General features: G+C 39.7%; 1 pseudogene; it reads right to left on the reverse strand.

The window, feature by feature from the left end:
* Positions 1 to 1,606: 1,606 nt before the first annotated feature.
* LOC122899515 lies at positions 1,607 to 9,743 on the reverse strand (annotated as a pseudogene).
* Positions 9,744 to 12,006: the final 2,263 nt, after the last annotated feature.

The following is a 12,006-nucleotide window of genomic DNA, read 5'->3' on the forward strand; positions in this document are numbered from 1 at the left end:
GCACCAGCCTTCATGATGTTGGGAATAAATATGGCTCTTGCTGCCACTCTTCACACAGTCAAAGTTTGTAAAATATTTTCAGCTTTTTTTCAGGTCAAAATCCCATACACATTCAACTGAGGGAGGCTGAATAAAATGATATTGATAACATGATATTTGTTTGATCAGTTTATTGTCTAAAACTTGAAATGTTGTTTTTAAAAATCTAAGATTTCATTAGACTAGATTTCATTCTGTCTAGATTCAGAAATTCTCCCAAGTTTGTATAGAAACCTCTAGAATAATTAAGTACCCAGGAAGTATTTTCTGCCTTCAGACCTTTTTAAGAACATACATCTATTCAAAAAAGAAGGAGGAGGAGGAGGAGGAGGAGGAGGTAGGGGAGAGGGAGGAGGAGAGGGAGGAGAAGTAGAAGAACATACATGTACTAACATCATCATGTACTTGAACATAGTATGATCTAGGCTCTTTTTAAAAAAATGGATAAATCTCTACTGCCTCCATATTTTAACCAATAACACATTGGACCTCCAGGTAAAGTCTACATCAATTTCCTTCTTAATAAATTGTAAATCTGTGCTTAAACTAATAGCTGTGGCTATTCTGTTGGTAACATCTCATAGAAAACTCGGCTAAGGGAGTAAGTTTGTACTTTTTTGCTGATCTTTACTCAGCCTTTGACGCCATGAGCCGGTATCAAGTACTGTTATGAACTAAGCTCTTCGAATTGAAATAAAACCCCAGTCATTGATTTTAATAGAGAACTAGATCCTTATCAGTACAAATGTCAGGGCCTGTGGAAACATTCTTCCCCTGAGTCTGATAACAATGTTTACTGGGATTATAAGGGGTGTGCCCTGGCCCCCTGGATCCAAAGGATTTGAGATCACTTTCTGATGAGCTGAATGCATAAAGAATAAAACAATAAGCATTCTTCCATGTGCAGACAACATGATTCATTTTCACACGACAGTAATCATCTTAACAAAGCCTGGCCCTGCTATTTATAGTACCATTATAAATGAAAGCTAAAGCTCATGTTTTCAAAGTAAAAGCTGTAAGTTTTGGAAAATGACTTTTAATGTTTTAAGAATACAACTCATTCAGTTAACTATGGATACATTTTACAAGTACCAAAAGTATCTAATAAAAAGTTATATTAATTAAATTTTAACCTCTGAAAGTACTTTGTTGGGGATTTTTTAAATGGCACCTGTTAACACTGATTTTGAACTTTTCTAAAGATAAAAATCATAGTTGTTCTCTAGGACAGTGTTTCTAAATCTTAGGTTATGTATAGAATAGACCCCTCTTTAAAATGTCAGCATCTTGGGACGCCTGGGTGGCGCGGTTGGTTGGACGACTGCCTTCGGCTCAGGGCGTGATCCTGGAGTCCCGGGATCGAGTCCCACATCGGGCTCCCAGCTCCATGGGGAGTCTGCTTCGCTCTCTGACCTTCTCCTCGCTCATTCTCTCTCTCACTGTCTCTCTCTCAAATAAATAAATAAATAAATAAATCTTAAAAAAAAAAAATGTCAGCATCTTTCACAGAGCAGAGGCTTTTAATTTTAATAAAATCTGAATTATTAGTATTTTTCTTTTTGTATTATGTTTTTGGTGATGTATCTAAAGCCTCATTACCAAACCCAAGGCCACCTAGATTATCTCCTATGTTGCCTTTTAGAAGTTTTATAGTTTCATATTTTATATTTCAATCTATAATCCATTTGAGTTAATTTTCTTTTTAAGAACAGCTCAGTGGAATAAAATTCTGGTTTACTGTTGGACATAAATAAATAAATAAATAAATAAAAAGCAGCTTCATAGACAAAAAAAGGGGAAAAAAAGAAATCTTTTAGGGGCACCTGGGTGGCTCAGTGAGTTAAGCCTCTGCCTTCAACTCAGGTCATGATCTCAGGGTCCTAGGATCAAGCCCGGCATCGGGCTCTCTGCTCAGCGGGGAGCCTGCTTCCTCCTCTCTCTCTGTCTGCCTCTCTGTCTACTTGTGATCTCTGACTGTCAAATAAATAAGTAAATAAATCTTAAAGAAAAAAAAAGACTGATAAAAAAAGAAATCTTTTATCTTTGGCCTCCTTTTTATTTTTTTTAATTTTTTAATTTTTTTTTAATTTTTATTTATTTATTTGACAGAGCAAAATCACAAGTAGGCAGACAGGCAAGCAGAGAGAGAGAGAGAGAGAGAGAGAGGGAAGCAGGCTTCCTGCCGAGCAGAGAGCCCAATGTGGGACTCGATCCCAGGACCCTGAGATCACGACCCGAGCCGAAGGCAGAGGCTTAACCCACTGAGCCACCCAAGTGCCCTGGCCTCCTTTTTAAAAAGAAATTTATTTATTAATGTTAAGGAAAGAGAGAGAGCGAGAGAGAGAGAAAGTAGGGGCGCAAGTGTTGGGGGTAGAAGGGGAGAATCTTCAAGCAGACTCCAGGCTGAGCACAGAGTCTGAGACAGCTGAATCTCAAGACCCTGAGATCATGACAGCCCAAACCAAGAGACCCACGTTTATCCCACTGCAATACCCAGGCACCCTTATTTTTGGTCTTTTTAACCATTTCATACAAGCCAAAGACTTACAGTACAACTGAGTATATACACAAAAAAATGTTACTGGGATAATCGTGATGAACATAGGCATACCACAGGTGAAGTCAGAGGTAGGACAGAGAATGCTCTGAAGGCTGGTTGGGTCATCTGAGATCAATGAAAATGGCTGACCACCAACAATATATACAGAAATATATAATGTAAATAGAAAATGCAAGTTTTCCTTGTTAAAGTATTTTTAAGAAAAAGAGCAGAGCCTGGGAAATTGGGGTTCTTTTTTCCTCCCCTGTTGCAATTTCCCACTGTGGTTTTGGCTGGTGGAGTGAGTGTGTCACCTGCGCGGTGGTGCTGCCCATGTGGGGTGGCCAGGCGGGACTGTCCACTGGAAGGTGGCCACGTTTAGAGTCCAAGACGGGAAGCAAAAGGTGAATAGGTTAAGTTTTGTTAAGTGTAACTTTTCCTTTTTTGCTGCGTAGTCATCCTCATTTGTCTTCTGCTTCTTGGAGTCAACATTCCCCTCCTCATCTTTAGCTGCCCGTGAGCCCCTAACTGCCCCGGCTTCCTCATCTTCCTCTCCATCCTTTTCCTCATCATCGCCTTCCTTCTCCTGCTCCCCCATGTCTCCCTCTTCATCCACTCATTGTTGACTTCCTGCTCCCCAACTTTCTCAACCTCAGTGTCCCCGTTAGCAGGTGCATCTCTTCCATCCTCAGCCTTCTCCACCACTTCCTTCCTCTCCTTTAAGTCCCTGGTGGTGATCTCAGAGCGGTGTCCGCTGCAGCCACCTGATGGGGCACTCTCGGATCCAATGCATTGGATTCAAAATAAAGTGAGAGTTCCAGGACTCTGGAGATAAAGCTGCCAGCGTCCTTGGTGGTGGCCGAGGCATCCAGCGGAGGCGGCTGCAAAGAAGGGGAAGCCGCACACAGGAACAGCGCAAAGATGGGTTTTCAGAGCGGCCAGTGGGAAAGGTGTAAGGTGTGAGGTCTGTGTTTAAGTTCATTATTTTGCATGTGGATGTCCAATTGTTCCACCACCATTTAATGGAAAAAACTGTTTCTTTCTCCATTGAATTGACTTTTTCCTTTGGCAAGGTTTTACTTATGTAGGTCTATTTCTGAGCTTTGTATTCAACTTTATTGATCTATTTATTTATTCTTTTGCTAGTACCACTCTGTATTGGTTATTGTAGCTTTAGAATGTCTTTAAGTCTAATAGTGTCAGTCTTCTTGAGTTTGTTCTGTTTCTTCAATATTGTGCGGGCTGTTCTGGGTCTTTTTTTTTTTTAAAGATTTTATTTATTTATTTATTTATTTATTTATTTATTTGACAGACAGGGATCACATGTAGGCAGAAAGGCAGGCAGAGAGAGAGGGAGGAAGCAGGCTCCTCACTGAGCAGAGAGTCTAATATGGGGCTTGATCCCAGGACCCTGAGATTATGACCTGAGCCGAAGGCAAAGGCTTAACCCACCGAACCACCCAGGTGCCCCTGTTCTGGGTCTTTTATCTTTCCATACAAACTGTAGAATCAGTTTGTCAATATCCACAAAATAACTTGCTAGGATTTTGATTTATATTACATTGAGTCTATAGATCAAGTTGAAAAGAACTGGAATCTTAATGGTATTGAACTTTCCTATTCATGTCTACACAACAGCTCCCTGTTTATTTAGATCTTTGATTTCTTTCATCAGAGTCCTTGTGGTTAAAATTTTACTACAAATTCAATTTTTAAAAAAAGATGTAGTTTATCTACTTCTCTTGAGTGACATTTGATGTTTGTTTTTCATGTGATTCATTCATTTCACATAAGGTTGCAAATTACTGGCATGAAGTTGTTCATACCATTCCCTTACTATCCTTTTAATATGTGCAAAATGTGTGGTCATGCCTCTTCTCTCATTCCTAATGTTGGGTATTTGTGTCTTGCCCCACTCTCTCTCTCCATCCCTGTATACCTCCTGGTTAATCTACCTAGAGGTATATCAATTTTATTAATCTTATCAACACATCAGTTTTATGTTGCGTTCATTTTATATATGTTTTCCTGTCTCTATTTCATTGATTTCTGCTCTGATTATTATTATTATTTCCTTTCTTTTGCTTAGTTTGTGTTTCATTTGCTCTTTTTATTTTCTAGATTCCTAAAGTGAAAGTCAAGCTCATGGTTTCGAATCTTTTTTCTTTTTTAATATTCATACTTAGTGCTATTTTGCCCTAATTATTGCTTTAGCAATATCCCACAAACATCAATGTGTTGTGTTTTCATTTTTATTCAGTTCAAAATGCTTCCTAGGAGAAGTACCCGTGAAATGATGGGAGTGAAGACCTCCAAAAATTTCCTGCTCCATAAAAGCAATGAGAACATTTGTGGCAAAAGTTATCAAAATTCAGAATACTAGAAATTGATCAAAGGTCTACAACAATCTGAGGATTTTTTTTTTTTTTTCAAGAAAATCACGTGAGTTTCAGTAATAGTGACCATTGTGCAGTTTTAACTTGCTGTCTTCCCATCCCCTATTACCTAACTCCATCGTAGCTTTAGAAACCAATAGCCTTGTAAGCACAGTAGCTGTGAAGATCAGCAGCCAAGCAACTCCTGGAGGGGTAAGAAAGGGTTTGGAGCTCCTCAAAATGCTCCATTTCCAGAGCGTTTTCACCATTTGACTAATCTGGAAGCTCCTTGGAAAGGCTCTGAAAATGAAGCATTATTTGACCTCACTCAGAGCATGCTCTGTGCAAACAATATATTACCAAAGCATTTATCAAAAATGATGACCAGTAATTGTTTAACATCACTGCTATCTGAAGCAATGATGACATTTGGGGCTAACACCAGGCTGACCCAAACAAAACAAAACAAATGAACAAAAACACTTAAAAGGAAGAATGGGGAATGAGATGGTCATAAAGGGACTTAAAAACCTTCAATATCCTTCCAGACGTCTAAAAGGCCCTGTACATGCATGGGGTAGGGCGCACGCCCAGAGAAGAACAGAGAAGGCCCTAATCACTCTCCTCAGGCTGACCTTGAAGCTCTGAATGAGCAGGAAGTAACAGTTAAAGTAAAATTGTAAACTGCCTGCCAGATCACTGGAAGCTCACCTTTATAAACATGTAGAACCACCTAGCAAAGTCTGGTTGACTTATTGGTTTAAAGCATTTAAGTAAATCTCTGTCCAACAATTATCTGGCCATAAAGCTACCTGCAGAGGCTTCTGAGGGTACACACTTTATCTTCTGAGGATACAGACTTTCTAGGGTTACCCAGGAAAGACTAAAACAAACAGCAGCCATAACAAAAACGATAACAAAACAGTCACAAAATAACTCCAGGCTAGGGAAGGGGATCTGATTTTCAGAGCTGCCAGATTTTATTCACTTATTTTAAATGCATTGTTTTTGTGTGAAACAAAAGAAGTATGAAACATGCAAAGAAGCATGAAAACATGGCCCATCTGGAAAAACACAGGGGAGAAAAGCAGTCAATGGAAACTCTCCTGATGAAACCAAGATGTTGGACTTACTTAACAAAGATTTTAAATCAGAGATTATAAATATGTTCAAAGAACTAAAGGAAACCATATCTAAATATTTAAGGTAATTATGAAACTGATGTCTCCTCAAATACAGAATAGTAATAGAAATTATAAAAAAAAACAATTAGGGTGCCTAGGTGGCTCAGTGGGTTAAAGCCTCTGCCTTTGGTTTGGGTCATAATCCCAGGGTCCTGGGATGGAGCCCTGCATCAGGCTCTCTGCTCAGCAGGGAGCCTGCTTCCTCCTCTCTCTCTCTCTGTCTGCCTCTCTGCCTACTTGTGATCTCTGTCAGATAAATAAATAAAATCTTTAAAAAAAAACAATTAATTAGAGCTTCCAGAGTTTAAAATAATAACAGAAATTAAATTCACTTAGAGAGGCTCAACAACAAATTTGAATTAGCAGAATAAAGAGTCAGTAGGCTTGAATATATGTCAATTAAGATGATCTAGTCTGAGGTACAAAAAAAGAACAGAGCCTCAGGGATCTGTGGGACACCATCATATGCAAATTTGTCAATATAGGCATAATAGGAGTCTCAAAAAGAAAGGAGAAGAGGAAGCAGTAGAAAGAACAATAGAAAACTCTGTACCTGAAAACCATCTGAAGGTAATAAAAAACACTGATCTACACATCCAAGAAGTTAAACGACCCAGGAATAAGATAGATACAAAGAGATCCACACATAGATACACTGTAGTCAACTGTTAAAAGCCAAATCAAAGAAAATATGACAGTAACAAGAGAAATTAACTCTCTACCTACAAGAAATCCACAATACGTTTATAACTGACTTCTCATCAGAGGCCAGGGAAGCCAGAAGGCCATGGATGACATATTCAAAGTGCTGAAAGAAAAAGACTGTTGACCCAAACTCCCATTTAAAAAACTAAGACATTTCCAGATAAACCAAAACTGAGAGAATCTGTTACTTAGCAGTCTTATCCTCCAAAAAACTCTTAAAGGGAGTCACTAAGACCGAAAAGAAAGGACAGTAGACAGTAATTTGAATTCATACAAAGAAATGAAGAGTATCAGTAAAGGTAACTACGTGGGTAAATATAAAAGCATGATAGGTTTTTATTGAAATATTGAAGTTAGATTCACATACCAAAAAAATCTAATCTTTTAAAGTGTACAAATTCAGTGGTTTTAAGTATATTAAGAATTGTGTAATTATTGCCACTATCAATTTTTAGAATATTTTCATCCCCCCAAAAAGACCCATATCTGCTAATAATCTCTCCATTCCCTTTTACCCCCAGGCCTTGGCAACCACTAATCTACTTTCTGTCCCTGTGTCTATTCTGGACAATTTAACGTAAATGGAGTCATGAAATACGTAGCTTTTGTGACTGGCTTCTGTCAGTTAGGATGTTTTCAAGGTTCATCCACATTGTAGTACATTATCAGTACTTTATTCCTCTTTATAGCTAAATAATATTCCATTGTATGGATATACCACCTTTGTGTATCCCTTCACCACTTGATGGACATTGTGTTTGTTTCCACTGTTTGGCTACTATAAATAATGCTGCTATGAAAATTTATGCACAAGTTTTTGTGTGTGGGCATATGTTTACAACTTTCTTGGGTAGTAAAATTGCTAGGGCATATGGTAACTCTTTAACTTTTTGAAGAACTGTCAAGCTATTTTCCAAATAGCTGCACCATTTTACAAGCCCACAGCAACGTATGAGGGTTCTGGTTTCTCCACACCTTTGTCAAAACTTGTTATAGTCAGCAATTCCAGTCATCCATGTGGGTATAAAGTGTTATCTCACTGTGTTTTTCATTTGCATTTTCCTAATGACTAATACACTGAGCAACTTTTCAGGGTATTATTGGCTATCTTTATTTCCTTCGAGAGTGTCTGTACAAACTTTTGCTTATTTTTAAATTGGGTTATTTGTCTTTTTATTGTCAAGTTGCAAGCATCCTTTATATAGTCTGGATACTAAACATACTAAGCTCTTATGATGTATATGATTTGCAAATATTCTCTCCCAATCCATGGGCTGTTTTTTGGTTTATTTTGTTTTGTTTTACTTCTTGATGGTGCCTTTTGATGCTCAAAAGTATTTTTGTTGTTGTTGTTTTGTGGGGAGGGTGGGTGAGATGGGGGAGGGGAAAAGGGAAAGAGAATCTTAAGCAGGCTCCATGCCCAGCACAGAGTCCAGTGTGGGGCTTGATTTCACAACCCTGGGATCACGACCCAAAAGTCCAAGGCTTAATTGACTAGGCCACCCAGGTGCACCATTTTTTTTTCTTTTTTTAATTCTGGAGAACTATAAAGTCCTTCCTTGCAAGCACAGCTCGTTTCTGTAGATTATTTTCCGAAGGAGTAAAAAATGGAACCGAAATGGAGAATCCCTTAAGAACCTGAGGAAGTGCAATATTTAAAGCTACTATTACCCAGTAGTAAGAATTCCAGCCTTCAGCTGCCAGCCATCTCCTCTTCCTCTTCCCAAGAGTTAGTGGGATGAAACCTTCTTCCCCTTGACTGTTTTCCTTTCTTTTTTCTTAACATCTGGGTATGCATGGTTCAGCACCTTGAGGAAGTCGGCTGTTTTTGCCCACACATGTGTGTGAATATCGGCCTTAGGGCACTTGATGTGTTAGTGTGGATTGTTCCAGAACGAGTGGATCAGGTGGATGGTGTTGTCTCAAGCACTGGAGTTGGTATGCCTCAAGGAAATGGCAGGGAGGTGTATAGCCATTGCTGTCACTCATGTCTTGGGTGTCATGGCAGCACCCATGTCTTTCAACTCCAGAGGAGCTTCCCTGTGGCTAAACGGGACACATAGGGCTGCGTACCTGGTTCTGTGTCCTTCTTTGAACTCTTGCATGAACACTTTTCCAATGACTGCATCATTGTCATCCTTAAACACTGTGCTGAAGACAACCGTGACTTGGTCCTTTTAGACTCAACATACATGGTCTCATCATCCCTCCAATGGGTAACTGCCCTCTGCTTGGAATTGGAAGTCTTTCTCAAAGACAGAAGCAAAACAATTTCGTTTCACCACTTCCTCATATCAGGGAGATCATATGATAGTTGTCTTTCTCCGCTTGAGTGGGTAGGAGAAGAATCCATGAAACAAGATGGGATAGGGAGGGAGACAAAACTTAAGTGACTCTTAATCTCACGAAACAAACTGTGGGTTGCTGGGGGGAGGGGGGTTGGGAGAAGGGGGGTAGGGATATGGACATTGGGGAGGGTATGTGCTTTTGGGTAAATTGGAAGGGGAGGTGAACCATGAGAGACTATGGACTCTGAAAAACAATCTGAGGTGTTTGAAGTGGCGGGGGGGTGGGAGGTTGGGGTACCAGGTGGTGGGTATTATAGAGGGCACAGCTTGCATGGAGCACTGGGTGTGGTGAAAAAATAATGAATACTGTTTTTCTGAAAATAAATAAATTGAAAAAAATTAATTAAAAAAAAAAAACAATTTCGTTTCAACACACCAGCCTTGATGCACAATGGAATCCTTGGATGTTGGTGGATTTTCAAGGTCATATAGCAGAGACATTGTGTCCCGATTTGGGATTTACCAAGAAATTTCCATATACTATCTGCTATAACTCATCCGCACCATGTGCCTGACGTTCCTTGTTGAATTTCAAGGAAAGACTGACCATCACTTTTGTTTTGTCTCCATTAGGGTTTGAAATAGGTTAGAGGACAACATCAAAATCTACAAATGTTACTTCTACTACTTCTGATTTGTTATCGGCAGCGATGTTCTCCAGCTTGAGCTTGAGCATCCCTCGATGATGCAGTTGTTCAGGTTGTTCACCTTGAGCAGGATCTCAGCAGAGCCTACCCAGCCCCCCCAGGTCCCTCCCATGCCGCACCCACCTGCCGCTTCCACCATTGCCACATCACCGACCTGTGCTGATTGGTTTACTGCTGTTTTGTTGTTTTTTTTAACAGCCTTTGAGTTTACCCTGGTGATTTTTTCAGAATATTTTTCACCTTCCAGGCTTTCAAATTTAATCATTATATGATTTCCAGAACGGTTTAGCCATTCTGTATTTATTCACCATACTATTCAAATTTCCTGGGTGGTGTTTGCCTCTTCCTTCAAAAACCATTAGAGACATCTTGTGTTTCTGCCAAGCATCTTGTAAGCAACATGTATTTGAATTCTTATTTTAAAAATAATCTGAAAATTATTGCTTTGTCCTTTTCCTTTTATGACATAGCTGTTCTTTTTGATCTAACATCAACTCTTTTATTGCATGTTTCCTATTTTTTTTTTATGATTTGCAGTTTCATTGGCTTTCTGCCTTGTACTATGTGACTGTATCTTACCTAAACATGTTTTCTGCACTTACTTTGTTTTACTTCTCATTAAGTTTTATACTTTGCTCACTCTCTCCTTGATACTCTTAACTTCCTTCAGCATTCATGAAGCTGTCTTCCCTCTGGCACTTTCTTCTCTATGTTGATGTTTGGCTGCCCTCTCCCTCATTCCTCAAATGTCGTGCTCTTCAGAACTCCCCTTTTCTTTCCAACCCCCTTTCCCCAGACCATTTCATCCTATTCCTTGGATTTAATTATCATCTATACACTAACAATTCTCAGTCTTTTAGATCTATCCTAGATCCCTCTCCTGAACCCAAGCCCATAGACATCTAACTAACTACCAGATATTCCCATTTGGATGTCCCCCAGGTGCATTAAATACAAAGTACTCAAAATAACATCATTTCTTTCCCAGTAAGTAAACTTCTCCTCTACCAGAATCTTCCCTCCAGAAAATGACAGCCCTATCCACCTCAATCCTAAAGCCAGAAAATCTGGGAAGATATTTATCTCCCCTATTTCCCTAAACCCCCATATTTCTCACCCACATCTTTCAGTATTCTTGCTTCTGGATTCCATGTAGTGGTGGAATTCATCTTCATCTCTCTATCTACAGAGCCTCTGCTATGGAGACAAGTGACTACGTGCTCTTACTTGGACCCTGCGAAGGCTGGCTAATTAATCATTTTTGATCTATGCTACGTCCTGCAAACAGGAGAATCTTTTAAATACAAATCTGAGTGTGTTGCTCCTTCACTTAAAACCCTTCAGTTGGGATGCCTGAGTGATACAGTCGAGGGATCGACTGGGATTGAGCCCCGCATCGGGCTTCCTGCTCAATGGGGAGCCTGCTTCTCCCTTCTCCTCTGCCCCTTCCCCCTCCACTTGTGCTCTCTCTCTCTCTCTCTCTCTCTCTCTGGCTCACTTGCTCTATCTCAAAAGGATAAATAAAATCTTAAAAAAAAAAAAAAAACTCTTCAATGGATTTCCATTGCAATTGTATAAGCCTTAGAAGGCCCTCCCTGAACTTGGACCCCACTCCTCTTTGCCACCTCTTCTTAACCACCCTCCATGTCTCACTATGTTCTCCAATCATAGCTAGACTACATTTAGTTCCTTGGACGTGCTAGGAACCCCGTGGCAGACACTGTAAATTGGCCCCAGTATCTATTGTCTTCTCTTAGTAATAGAACTGACTGCACTCCAGATTCAGTAGGACACAAATTTTTTTTTTTTTCCTGGTTACTAGTTTTACTAGCTTCCCAGGCTATTAGGTGTGACTCTGTGACCTGGCTTTCATGAACGGAAGGTGTGGAGGGTGATATGTGCAACTTTAACTTCACTTCCTTAGAAATAAGTTGGTTGCCCTTTGTTCCTTCCCTAGGGCTGGAGCTGGTGAACAACCATTGACTGAATGAATGGGGAAATCCACCAGGAGGATGGGAAGACTGGAAAATGGAAGGAACCTGTGACCATCAATAATGATATGGTACACAGATGTCCGAGTCCTTTTTTTTTTTTTTAAGATTTTGCTTATTGATGTGACAGAAAGAAAGAGACAGCACAAGCAGATAGAGCAGTACGCAGAGGGAG

The sequence above is a fragment of the Neovison vison genome, chromosome 1 (genome assembly GCF_020171115.1).
Source record: "Neovison vison isolate M4711 chromosome 1, ASM_NN_V1, whole genome shotgun sequence".
NCBI lineage: Eukaryota > Metazoa > Chordata > Mammalia > Carnivora > Mustelidae > Neogale > Neogale vison.